We start from the raw sequence: 14,042 nt of genomic DNA, 5'->3' as shown, positions 1-14,042 counted from the left end.
TGTGCGAATGGCTGAAGAACTCCGCGTGCACACTGCCTTGCCAGCTTTGGACTCTGCAACCTAAAGAATTGATATCCAGACACAACATTTGTTGAATCTTAAAAAAAACATGTTAACTAAACAGTTGGCTTGAGCAGGGGGAAAATGCTCACTCTGGGCTCACATATTCTTCACTTTTTTCCCTTGGGATTTCTTTGCTATGGATAATATCCTTTTCTTTTCTTTTCTTTTCTTTTCTTTTCTTTTCTTTTCTTCTTTTCCTTCCTTCCTTCCTTCCTTCCTTCCTTCCTTCCTTCCTTCCTTCCTTCCTTTCTTTCTTTTTTTTTTTCTCTCTCTCTCTCTTATAATTTTTTTTTTGGGCAATATCTTGAAAACCATCCAGGTCAAGATTGACTTGATATTGGCTCTTTCCTTGGACAATTAGGCCTTGCTCAGTTTGGGGACCCAGCATTTCAGAGTTTCCTGCTGCTGACATCTTCAGAAAAGACTTCCACTATGAGGTTTAAAATTTTTCTTCCATGACAAGTCTAATTGGGAGGAATGTGCCTTAGGCACTGTACTAGGCATGTTATATCATGTAATTCTTGTTTTTTTTTTGAGATGCAGTATCGCTCTCTTGCCCAGGCTGGAGTGCAGTGGTGCATCTCCGCTTACTGCAAGCTCCGCCTCCCGGGTTCACACCATTCTCCTGCCTCAGCCTCCCGAGTAGCTGGGACTACAGGTGCCCTCCACCATGCCCGGCTAATTTTTTGTGTTTCTTTTTTAGTAGAGACGGGATTTCACTGTGTTAGCCAGGATGGTCTCGATCTCCTGACCTTGTGATCTGCCCGCCTCGGCCTCCCAAAGTGCTGGGATTACAGGTGTGAGCCACAGCGCCCGGCCATATCATGTAATTCTTAAAGAACCGAACTTGCGGAGTTTTTAAGAATTGGCCAAGGACATCAAGCAAGTTACAAGCTGATCACACCTGCCTCTAAGTCCTGCCTGGGTTCACTCCACAAAGATCATTCACAAATTACAGCAAACATTGCATAGTGTACTTTAAACAAAGCCACCTTACAGAAGCTCTTTTGCACCCATTATCAACGATCTGCACAACAGCTCCGTGAGGTGTTGTGGATGCTTTTATTATGACTTGCCAGTACCTCTTACCCTCTTTCTCAGCTTTGCTCTCCCCTCTCAAGGAACAGCACCTTCCTCATTTCAGTGAATTGGTTCTAGGACTCAGACCTTAGTTATACTTTAAAAAAAGTTAATCACTTATGTCTTTAGATGAATGCACACTTACATGTAGACATGTAGACTTAGAAGGTATATAAGCTCTGGAAAACTTTGTAATTTCGAGTTGGTCTAGCAATAATTTCCAGGCCTTCTCCCTGTAACCTGTTGCAGAAATAAAAACTCTCTTTTCCCCCAGTTCATCTGCGTCTTGTTACTGGGCCAAAAGAAATAGCAGCCTGACCCTCAGTTTGGTCCAGGAATAGTGACACATGGCCACTGCAGCTCTTATTGCTAAGGTCACTGTGTGTCCAGGTGAAGGCTGGGATTGGCTGAGATGCAGGAGGAATAAGAGCAACTCAGTTTGTGTAGACAAACTGAAGTGAAGGTTTTAAACACGGCTGCAGGCCGGGCATGATGGCTCACGCCTGTAATCCCAGCACTTTGGGAGGTTGAGGTGGGTGGATCACTTGAGGTCAGAAGTTCAAGACCAGCCCGGCCAACATGGTGAAACCCCATCTCTGCTAAAAATACAAAAATTAGCTGAGCATGGTGGCACACACCTGTAATCCCAGCTACTTGGGAGGCTGAGACATGAATTGCTTAAACTCAGGAGGCGGAGTTTGCAGTGAATCGAGATCATGCCACCGTACTCCAGCCTGGGTGACAGAGCAAGACTGTCTCAAAAAAAAAAAAAAAAAAAAAAAAAAAAAAAAAAAAAAAAAAAAAAACAGCTGCAGATGAAAGATGAAACACACTTTGGGGTGATCTGTAGCACCTGGTGCGCACTTTGCCAAACAGTTCTCTTCATCTGGGGACCTAGCAGATGATGTGTGACACAGTCTTCCTGCTGCCTCCCCCATGTGGCAGAGTGGGATTCTTAACCCTAACTATCTGACACCCCAGAATCCACTGCCCATCAAGGTCAAAGCCATGTCCTCTCTCCTGCTCTCCTGGACCTTTTTGCTTCACCTCCTTGGCCCAGATGCTAACTAGCTGTGCACTTGCAGAACAAGACCCTGTCTGCTTTTCGCAAAGGGCAGGCCCCTTAGGGATAGAAATTGGGGTGGGGGGACGGGCGTTTTTGAAACCCTCATGCTGACAACTGAGGCTCCATCAGTGTCTGCTGCATCAATATCTTTAGGGCGTAGGCCATTTTTTTTTGGTCTTAAAAACTGGCTAAATTGGTTCTCCTGACTGTGTGCTAATTAGAAAGATACTGCTTCAAAATGTGGTGCAGAGTTTTCACTTCTAGAAATCTGACCTTTCCAAATGCCTTAACAGCTGTTCCTTTTGCATTATGCATAATAGGGAATAATTAGAGATGACCTCAGTGTCCATCATGTAGGGCATCTCTCCGATAGGACACTTAGCCGCTCTTTTTTAAAAATGAGCTAGTCACATGTCCTCGCATGGAAAGATGTCCAGGATATGTATTCAAGTGACAAAAAAAAAATTGCAGAACAACATGTAGTCCAACCACCCCCCTTCCCTGGCAAACAATGTACAAAAATCATCGAGAGGCTACACTCCAAATTGTTAATAGTGATTCTCATTGGAGAATGGGATTGACGTAGTAAAACATTCATGTTTCACTTCATTTCCTACTTTTTATTTATTTATTTTTTTGAGAGGGAGTCTTGCTTTGCCGCCCAGGCTGGAGGGCAGTGGTGCGATCTCAGCTCACTGCAAGCTCCGCCTCCCGGGTTCATGCCATTCTCCTGCCTCAGCCTCCCAAGTAGCTGGGATTACAGGCACACAGGCACGTGCCACCACGCCCGGCTAATTTTTTTGTATTTTTAGTAGAGAAGGGGTTTCACCATGTTAGCCAGGATGGTCTCGATTTCCTGACCTCGTGATCTGCCTGCCTTGGCCTCCCAAAGTGTTGGAATTACAGGCGTGAGCCACCGCGCCTGGCCATTTTTTGTTATCTTTAACAGTTAGGCAGTCAGGCACCCTTAGATAAGATTTGGAAGGTGTAAGCTGACAAGCGCAGCTTGGAGGGATTGGATTTTATTGGGGCTGTGTTAGCAGAGGTCTCCTGTCTGATTACTGACTTTGTGGGGAGGGTGCAGAGCACCATTTGTTAGTTTGCATTAGAGCAGCTGTGATGTGGTTCTGCAACCGCTTCAGCAGGAAGCTTTTCAGTTTAGCAGGTAGCTTTCTGACGGTTAAAGAGCCAGCTACCCTCTTGTAGCCTGATTTTGCTACTGGATTCTGTGACTGGAAATTGTACTTTTGTTCAGCCCTTCCTATAATTCTATAAACTATTTGTGATAAACCTCTTTTGTTTAAACTAGCTAGAGTGGATTTTTTTTTTCTTTACAGACACACTGATATTGAAATCTGGAAAAGCAGCGTAATATTTATTTGCGTTCAAAGCTGTCTGATCCCTTAAAAAGCATGAGAGAATTGCTTTTTTGTTTCTTTTTTCTTTTTTTTTTTTTTGAGACGGAGTCTCGCTCTGTCGCCCAGGCTGGAGTGCAGTGGCGCAATCTCGGCTCACTGCAAGCTCCGCCTCCCGGGTTCACGCCATTCTCCTGCCTCAGCCTCTCCGAGTAGCTGGGACTACAGGCGCCCGCCAACACGCCCGGCTAATTTTTTTTTGTAGTTTTTTAGTAGAGACGGGGTTTCACCGTGGTCTCGATCTCCTGACCTCGTGATCCACCCGCCTCGGCCTCCCAAAGTGCTGGGATTACAAGCGTGAGCCACCGCGCCCGGCCTTTTTTGTTTCTTTTAAATTAAGCTCAACTAGGAAGACTAAATTTCTTAAAGATCCCCCCAAGTAGTTTATGAAATCTGTTAGCACAAATTGAAAGAGTCAGAAGTGTGGTCTCTAAGCCTCCAAAATCATCTCTCTACATTTCCTCTGTGTGCACACACCATTTCTCTATCTTTGGTCATCCCATAATTTCATTTAGAACCACTTTGCAAAACTAGTTTTCCTAGACCAGATACTAGACCAAATACAAATAGAAACACAAGAAAAAAATTATGAGAGAGTGAAAAGTGCGTAGTCTCCTAGTCCAATTGATATTGACAATAGCTTCCTTTAACATAGAATGAATGACGACTTACATTTTTCCTTTGGGATAGGATTCTATTCTTTTTTGAGACAGAGTCTTGCTCTGTCACCCAGGCTGGAGTGCAGCAGCACCATCTTGGCTCACTGCAACATCCGCCTCCCAGGTTCAAGTGATTCTCCTGCTTCAGCCTCCCAAGTAGCTGGGATTACAGGTGCTTGCCACCATGCCCTGCTAACAGGATTCTATTTTTAAAAACCTCTTTGATATGCAATTTTCAAAGTTAAGTGGCCTTTGAGTTTACTTACCAATGTTTATGTCAGAGATTTGAGTCCAGAGAAAAATGAGGAATGCCCTTCTCTGATGAGGTCACCCTGACAGTCCAAGGCAGTTTCTGAGGCTTGAGAGAAATTGGAAACCAGAAGTGCAATTCGTCATCTGGCCATGCCTCCATCTGGCCATAGTACCTCCTCACCAGCTCCACTTTGCCCTACCCTATCCATCAACACCCGCATCCCAGCAGCCCCAGCTGTGCAGCACTGTACAGTTTACAAAACTCTTTTGCATATGCATTCCCATTTGGCATCACCACAACCCTATGAGGCTGGCAGAGCAGCTGGCATTAGCCTCACTTCAAAGAGGAGGAAGCTCCAGTGCAGAGAGCTTAAGGGACTTGCTGCAGGTGACACAGAAGCAGCTCCAGGTCTTGAATCAAGGTTTCTAACTCAAAACCCAGTATGTTTTCCAGAAGCCATGGGGCCACTTGTGTTTTATTCTTCTTTGAAATTTATTTTTAATTTTATATTTGTAGAGACATCATCTCATTCTGTCACCCAGGCTGGAGTGCAGTGACATGATCACAGTTCACTGCAGCCTGGAACTCCTGGGCTCAAGGGATCTTCCCACCTCAGCCTCCCAAGTAGCTAGGACTACAGGTGCACATCACCATGCCCAGCTAATTTTTTTTTTATTGTACTTTAAGTTCTGGGGTACATGTGCAGAACGCGTAGGTTTGTTACATAGGTATACACGTGCCATGGTGGTTTGCTGCGCCCATCAACCCATCATCTACATTAGGTATTTCTCCTAATGCTATCCCTCCCCTAGGCCCCCACCCCTTGACAGGCCCTGGTGTGTGATGTTCCCCTCCCTGTGTCCATGTATTCTCAGTGTTCAGTCCTCACTTATGAGTGAGAGCATGTGGTGTTTGGTTTTCTGTTCCTGTGTTAGTTTGCTGAGAATGATGTTTTCCAGCTTCATCCATGTCCCTGCAAAGGACATGAAATCATCCTTTTTTATGGCTGTGTACTATTCCATGCTGTATATGTGCCACATTTTCTTATTCAGTCTATTATTGATGGGCATTTGGGTTGGTTCCAAGTCTTTGCTATTGTGAATAGTGCCGCAATAAACATAAGTGTGCATGTATCTTTATAGTAGAATGATTTATAATCCTTTGGGTATATACACAGTAATGGGATTGATGCCCAGCTAATTACTTTTATTTTAATTTTTTTGTAGAGATGAGGTCTCACTATGTTGCCCAGGCTGGTTTTGAATTCCTGGTCTTAAGCGATTCCCCTGCCTTGGCTTCCCAAAACACTGGGATTACAGGTGTGAGCCGCCATGCCTGGTGTGTTTTATTCTTTATGGTCTTACCCCCTTAGGAGGATGGGCCCCATTTTTCCTCCTGGCTCTTGGGTCAGCATTCAAATAACCATGGACATCTTGCAAACTGACAAGGCCTTGACCTGAGTTACTTGGTATCTGGCTGCAAGTTGCACAGTTCTCCAAAGTTAACAGCACTGGTAGCTGTCATTTTTCGCCACTCCTCCTTCCTCTGTGTGAATGCCCATTTATTTTTGGGAAGAGAAAAATGAAGAGCTTCAGGCAGATTAATTCTCTGTGACCACTGGATGTCAGTACTGATCTACGCTTGATAAGTGATCCTCTTCCCAGGCCAGGCAGAGCCGTCAGCACTCGTGTTTATGATGAAGCAGGCGCTGCACATTGACCAAAACCAAAATGTACAGTGACTACATGTTTTAATTAAACAGCTGTGTTCCTCTTGCTCCCTCTCTGAGGATTCATCCTCTAGATTGCTTGATTGAGCTGCTCTGGACCCAATCTCACAAGAGTGAGGGAAGAAACAGCTTTGCAAATACAAGCTTAGATCATCTCTGTTGTCTGATTAATTCCCTTTCCGATTATGGCACAACTTCAGGTGTATCAAAAGTATTAAAGAGCAGAGAGCCTAAGTGGTCCTTCGAGATGGGGAAAATTGGAGTGGCGAGCCTTGTAGAACTATGTCATTCATTACAGTATGGGAATGTGTAGCTTTAAAAATAGAAACATAGAAGTGTGATAAAGCGACTACTAAATGGGGAAGGAAGAAAAAGGAAGAGAAGGAAGGAAGGGCTTATGGACTGGACATAGTGGCATTGGGTGTGAGGGTTTTGGGGACCCTGGACTAGAAGCTCTTTTTGCATTAACTCACTCATTCCTCCTTTATCCCCATAGCAAGCCCATGACGTGCTACTAGATGAGGAATTGAGGTTTAAAGAGGTTAAGTCCAAGGAGCCAGTGAGTGGTGGGCTGGGCTTCAAACCCAGTCCTCTATGATTCCAGAACTCATGCTCCTGACCATTGTTATCCTGTCTCCCTTCACCTTCACCCACGTGGTCTTGGTGACTTGTCTAATGTCACACAATGTTTAGGGATACAGGAAGTGGAGTGGGGCAGAGACTAAGTGTTGGGGTTTCCTGATGGTCTCAAATGTTCTTGCCATGGCCTCACCGGGCAGTGTCCAGATGTCTGCGTCAGACAAGAGGTAAGGTGAGACCAAGGACCCTGCTCCCTGATTGAGTCTTGGGGAGAGGCCAGATGACTGTAGCAGCCACTTCGGAGAGGGGAGTCAGGTTCAACGCCTGCCTCCCCACCCACCCCGCACCCACCAAGCACAGCTCTGAGCAGCCCAGTGGGTAACTCACAATTCCTGGGACCCTCCTGCCTTATCTCATGTAGCCTGCCCAAACCCCCCACCCTGGACTTATTATGACATTCCCAAACTGGCAGGTGACCCCCATCTCCCCCATTCCGCCACCTCTGCTCCTGGGAGCTGATTTTAGTTCAAGGCAGCCTTCCAGGCCTCTAATCTCCGCACATTGTACACACATTGTCAGGGGCCTTTTTCTTATAGATTGAAGCCTAGCGACAAGGTCTGCACATCAAGTATGTACCCTGGTGACTGGCAGCTAAGTGCATTCTGACCTAGTCACCCTGGGGCACTGGAAGATTTCCAGACTGACCCTGGAAGATTTCCTCAGACTGCTTGGTGGTTCAAGTTGGGGGGCTCAAAAGGAAGAGAAGCTCCTCAATCCCCCAGTTAGTGACAGGCGGAAGCCCCAGACTCTTCATTGTCAAATGGCAGGGTGGAGCTGGGGGACCCTCCATGGCCATCCAGCTCTAAAGTTCTGTGTTTCCAAGGTAAGTTGAGTTTGGAGCATGGCCCGAGCAGTCTGGGCTGATGTCATTCACTGTGACAGAAGTGGACAGAGTCTTGGCTCACTCTTGACAGTGGGTGAGAGTGATTCTGTGGTCTCAGATGGCAGATGGGTGAGGTCTGGGGAGTAGAAAGGTGATTTTTATCTTTAACCAAATGAAAGTTCCTACCCAGGTGACAGCTTTGGTTTAGGGGGTGAGAAGACACCCTTGAGGTGATGACAAGATTGATAGGGAGGTTGGGCACCCGTCTAAATTCACTGCTGTCTCAAGGGAGACTCTTAGGAACTGGCAAGAGGACTTGATAGGAACCTCATCATGGTGGAAATGGATGTGACTGAGTGCTAAGTTTGTGAAACGGATGGTCTTGTGGGAGAGATGTAGGAATAAGCCCCATGCGTTGAGAAAGACATAAAAGGACATTTAATACCACAGTGTGCACACATGTGTGTAGGTTTTAAACTATTATAGTTCCTGGTTTAAAACACACACACATACACATGCACGCTGTGGTGTTAAATGTCCTTTTCTGTCTCAGCGCCCCCAGCTGGTCTCTCAGCTTCCCCACTATACCCGTCTTCCTTTCTACACAGACCTAACAGCCTAAGGCCCTATTTTCAACTCATTACTCCCAGATCTTCTGGGACAAGCTTCCTACCTGCTCCGACTTCAGGCCTCCTGTCCCTGGCTGCAGCCTTCCAGGGACCTTTGTTCTTTCCTGTTTCCCATCAGCACCTTACCCCCACCATAGGTTCATGCTCACATGGATCTCACGCTCACGTTTTTACCCACTTGCAATTCTCTCCACATTCTTGCCTGTCAACCTAACCACATTCTCTCCTTTTTAAAATAGCTTTATTGAGACATAATTCACATACCATATAATTCATCTATTTAAAGTGTAAGATTCAGTAGTTTTTGGTATATTTACAGATATGTTCATTCTTTGCCACAGTCACTTTTAGAATATTCTCATCATCTCAAAAATTAACCCTATACCCCTTAGCTATCACTTCCCAGGTCCCCCAGCCCCATGCTGGCGCCCCAGGTAAGCACTATTCTACTGTGGGTCTCTACAGAGTTCCGTGTTCTGGACATTTCATATGCACAGAATCAGACGTGTGGTGTTTTGTGTCTGGCTTCTTTTGCTTAGCGTAATGGTTGCAAAGTTCATCCATGTTGTAGCTCTATCGATACTTCATTCCTTTTTATGGCAAATGTTCTAATTTCCCCATCTTTCAAGGGTCAGCTTAATCCTCATGTCCTCCAGGATGCTTTTGTTAACTCCTTGGGCCCTGTCGATGGCTCCCCCATGGATGTTTACAGTGTGGTATGGGGTTGTCTTTGCATCCTCTGTGAAAACCTTTCTTGCCCACTAGACTGTGTCCCAGGACAGTTCCCTGGGAAGCAGGTTCTGAGAAGGAGATCTGTGTTCAAGAAGATTCTTGGGGATAACACTTGGGACCTACATCATGGGGGAGTGACCGATGCAGGAGGAGGCAGAGGGAGAAGCTGAGCTGCAATGCAGTCCCAACAAAGGTCTCAGCCACCCTCCAAGTGATCTGGAGCTGGGATGGCCCTCAGACTTGAGTGAGGGCTGGGTCGTAATACACCCGTATCAACAGTCAACAGTCATTGGATACAGCTGCTTCAGGAAGATTGTGTCCTTGGGTTGATCGTCTCATTGCAGGCAAGGACAAGTCCTGGCAGCACTCCCAGCAGCCTGGAGAATGAAGAAACCAGGGCATTCACTGTGGACTAGAAGACCCTTGAGGACAGGGGCCATGTCATCCCTCCTGCTTGCCTTTCCCCTTCCCTAGCACCTGCATTTTGCTTGAATTCAGGCCTTGAGGTCAAACAAATGTGAATTCAAATCCTAGCTCTGCCATATATTAACTGAGGAGCCATAGAAAGTTACCAGATCTTGTGGGTCACACCTGTAATCCCAGCACTTTGGGAGGCTGAAGTGGGCAGATCATTTGAGGTCAGGAGTTCAAGACCAGCCTGGCCAACATGATAAAACCCCGTCTTTACTAAAAATACAAAATTAGTTGGGCATGGTGGCAGGCACCTGTAATCCCAGCAACTGATGCGGCTGAGGCACAAGAATCGCTTGAACCCCAGAGGCAGAGGTTGCAGTGAACCGAGATTGTGCCACTGCGCTCTAGCCTGGGTGATACAGTGAGACTCTGTCTCAAAAAAAAAAAAAAAAAGTTACCATATTTCTTTAAGCCTTAGTTTCCTCATCTGTAAAATGGAGATAATAATAGTCCTCACCTTATAGAGTTACTGTGAATATGAGGGAGTCAATGTATGTAATGCATTTAACAGTGTCTAGCACATACTAAGCTCTCAATAAAGGTTAGCTTTTGTTCTTCTTAGTAGAGTCTGGAGGCCGTCTGATAATTGACTGATTTAAAGGGGTGGAAGCTAATATAAATTAAGGGTCAACAAGTGAACCAGATGCCAACATTGGGTTGTTAGCACTGGAAAATTATTTTTCAAATCAAAAAATGTTTCAGACATAGAGAAAGACATAAAGAGTGATTTACTGAACACCCATGTTCCTATCATCCAACTTGATTTTTTAAAATACAGATATATTAGAAAGCTTTTGTTCATCCCTCCCCTGCTTCCAAGGTGAATTATGAAGGAGATGTTCACAATTCCCAGGAATGTCTTGATGCTGTTGCTGTTTGTGTATGAATCTCTAGGTAATACATCATCTTTTATATGTTTTAAAACTCTGTGGGCTGGGCAAGATGACTCATGCCTGTAATCCCAGCACTTTGGGAGGCTGAGGCAGGAGGATCACTTGAGCCCAGGAGTTAGAGACGAGCCTGGGCAATATAGTGAGACTGTGTCTCTACAAAAAAAAAAAATTTGCTGCGTGGGGTGGTACATGCCTGTAGTCCCAGCTAGTTGGGAGGCTGAGGTGGGAGAACCACTTGAGCCTGGGAAGTTGAGGCTGCTGTGAGCTGTGAGTGCCATGGCACTTCAGCCTGGGTGACAGAACAAGACTCTGTCTCAAAAAGAATTTTTTGATATGCACATAACATCATAGTGTTTCTTCTGCTTTTTCACTCAACACAATGCTTGACTTCAAATGTGAGATTTGCACATTTTTACCTGCAGCTCAAGTTCATTTATCTCCCTGCAGTGTAAGGCTGAAAATCCTGCTCCCAAAATGTAAGAAGTGGAGGGAGAGAGACTCTTGGTGACTGAATTGCTTGCCGCTACTTCTTTCCAGCCATTCTCATCTTCTGGAGAGGCAGTGTGGCCTAATGACGAAAGCCTCTAGAACCGGTTTCTGTCGGTTTGAGTCCCAAATCTGCCACTGGCTGGCTGGGAAACCTTGGGTAAGCTACCTAACTGCTCTGTGCCTCAGTTTCCTTGTCTGTAACACGAGAACAAGAATGCCTTCTACCTACTTCATAGCATTGCTGGTAAAACACTTAGTGCAGTTGCCTGTTTGTAGTGCAGTATTGGTAAGGTTAGCTATTACTCTTTTATTTGAGTTGTTTACAAGCAGATGGTATGGAACACAGCTCCATGAAGTATGGCCCCAATCACTAGGGCCTGATCCCTGCCTTGCAGAGAAGGGCAGCTACACAGCCTGGGATTGTCCGCATTTGAGAAAGCTGGGAAGCTGACATTAGGAAAGCTGATTGTTCAGTTGTTCTGTTTGATATTTTGCCAGTGGCTTCTGGCACAGCCATGAAGAGAGGGCTCCCACTTTCTCATCCATCACCACCTCTGATCTACCCAGCTCCCTCAATGCCATCTTTATTATTGTTCCCATCACACGGATGAGTAAATGGGCTCAGAGATGTGAGGTGACCTGCCAATAATAGGTGGCATCCCTGAGACTTGAACCAAGTCTGCTCATTCTTAATCCTGGGGCCTTTAGCCATAGAGTGGGCCTCTCCAACTGCTACTGATTGTTTTCCTGCTTGAGGGCAGGGACAGGACGCTGGGGCTCAGAAAGGAAGAGAGGCACTTTTCAGGACCACTCGCCCTGTCACAAGTATGATCTGCTGTTGGCCTTGCGTCCCCAGCGATCAGATGGCAGAGAGTCAGTTTAGAACTAGAGGGCGTTTTATATGTGCTTTTTTTTTCTGTCTTTCCTTGAACACTTTAATTGAGTGGTTAAAGTGTACTTTCCGGCCAGGCGTGGTGGCTCACACCTGTAATCCCAACACTTTGGGAGGCTGAGGTAGGCGGATCATGAGGTCAGGAGATTGAGAGCATCCCGGCCAACATGGTGAAACCCCGTCTCTACTAAAATACAAAAAATTAGCCGGCCATGGTGGTGCACCTGTAGTCCCAGCTACTTGGGAGGCTGAGGCAGGGGAATTGCTTGAACCTGGGAGGTGGAGGTTGCAGCGAGCCGAGATCGTGCCACTGCACTCCAGCCTGGGTGACAGAGCGAGGCTCTGTCTCAAAAAAAAAAAAAAAAAATAAGTGTACCTTCCAAATTCCTAACAAGCTGCATGGCAAGCAGGATGGGTGTCAGGGGAATCTGTGGGTAGGTGATGACTGTGGAGGCGGATGGTGGTCAGCCCATGCGGCTTTCATTCATCCAGACATGCAAGTTTCAGCTTGCCTCACCTTGAGCTGGAGTTTTCACAGAGGAAAATATGTCAAGGTAGACAGATTCTCTCCTTTATGAGATGTCATATGACTATTCTTGCATGCAGTTATTTCTTTTCTTTTTTTTTTTTTTTTTGAGACGGAGTCTTGCTCTGTCCCCCAGGCTGGAGTGCATTGGCACAATCTCAGCTCACTGCAAGCTCCGTCTCCCGGGTTCACACCATTCTCCTGCCTCAGCCTCCCAAGTAACTGGGACTACAGGCGCCTGCCAACATGCCCGGCTAATTTTTTGGATTTTTAGTAGAGATGGGGTTTCAACATGTTAGCCAGAATGGTCTTGATCTCCTGACCTTGTGATCCGCCTATCTCGGCCTCCCAAAGTGCTGGGATTACAGGCATGAGCCACCGCGCCCAGCCGCAGTTATTTCTTTTTAAACTAATTCATAATGGCAGAGCTCACCACCATAATCAGTTTCTGTTTCCATTATAAATCCAATTTTGGAGGGTAATGGTGTCTGCCATTTCATCTTGCTTAGGGCTTCAGCTTTATATTTTCTCTCTCTCTCTCCTCTCTCTCTCTTAAAGGAAGCAGTTGCACGCATGTTTAAAGAAACTGAAAGCTTGGGCTTTTGGAGGATGGTTTAGCAACAGGAGTTTAGGCAGGAACAATGATAACAAATAGGTATCCTTGTGGACTTCGATTGGTTAGTAGTAGATGACTGGAGTATTGTGTTGAGAAGGATTCTGAGACCATATCCAGCATAAGTGCAAAAGAGCTGTGACTGACAAGTGATGTCTGTCATGAATCCTTGCAAGTGGGAATGGAGAGTAGCAGAGAGAACCCTGCAGTCATCCATAAACCAGAGGAAGCATATTAAATTTGCTCCTAATAGCAGCTCCTTACCTCTTTATAGAGTTGGAAAGTTTCAAAAGCATTTTTCATGTGCTTTATTTTCATTTAATCATTACATCAACTGGGTGACCTCAGTAGGGCTAATCTGTCTTCATATTAATTAACTTATCTATTAAATGCTTATTGAACAATTACTCTAGTAGGCTGTGGGTGACAATCTCGAAGAATGACTGCCACCAATTTCTTCCGTTCTTGTTGGTGCCTGCCACCTCTCTCATTTAGAAGTGGAGTCTAATTCCCTTCCTCTTTTTTTTTTTTTCTTTTTCTTTTTTTTTTTTTTGAGACAGGATCTCGCTCTGCTGCCAAGGCTGAGTGCAGTGGTGGGATCCAACTCACTGCAACCTTGACTTCCTGGGCTCAAGTGATCCTCCCGCCTTAGCCTTTTGAGTAGCTGAGACTACAGGCACGTGCCACCATGCCTGGCTAATTTTCTTTTTTTTTTTCTTTTTTTCTTTTTTTTTTTTTTTGAGATGGGGTTTTGCCATGTTGCCCGGGCTGGTCTTGAACTCCTGGGCTCAAGTGATCCTCCTGCCTCAGCCTCCCAAAGTGCTGGGATTAAAAGAGTGAGCCACTATGTGCCTGGCCCCCTTCCTCTTAAAGTTGGGTTGTTCTTAGTGACTTTCTTGACCAACAGGATGCAGCTGAAACAATGTTCTGGGACTTCCAGTTGAAGGTCTTAAGAAGGCTTTCCGTTTTAGCGTAGGTTTTCTTTAAACATTTGCTTTTGGGGCCCTGATCTGTCACATTCAAAACCTGACTGCCCATTTGAAAAGATCACGTGGAGAGGCTGTGAG

The sequence above is a fragment of the Hylobates moloch genome, unplaced genomic scaffold (genome assembly GCF_009828535.3).
Source record: "Hylobates moloch isolate HMO894 unplaced genomic scaffold, HMol_V3 SCAFFOLD_3, whole genome shotgun sequence".
NCBI lineage: Eukaryota > Metazoa > Chordata > Mammalia > Primates > Hylobatidae > Hylobates > Hylobates moloch.
Note: the sequence above shows the minus strand (reverse complement) of the source record.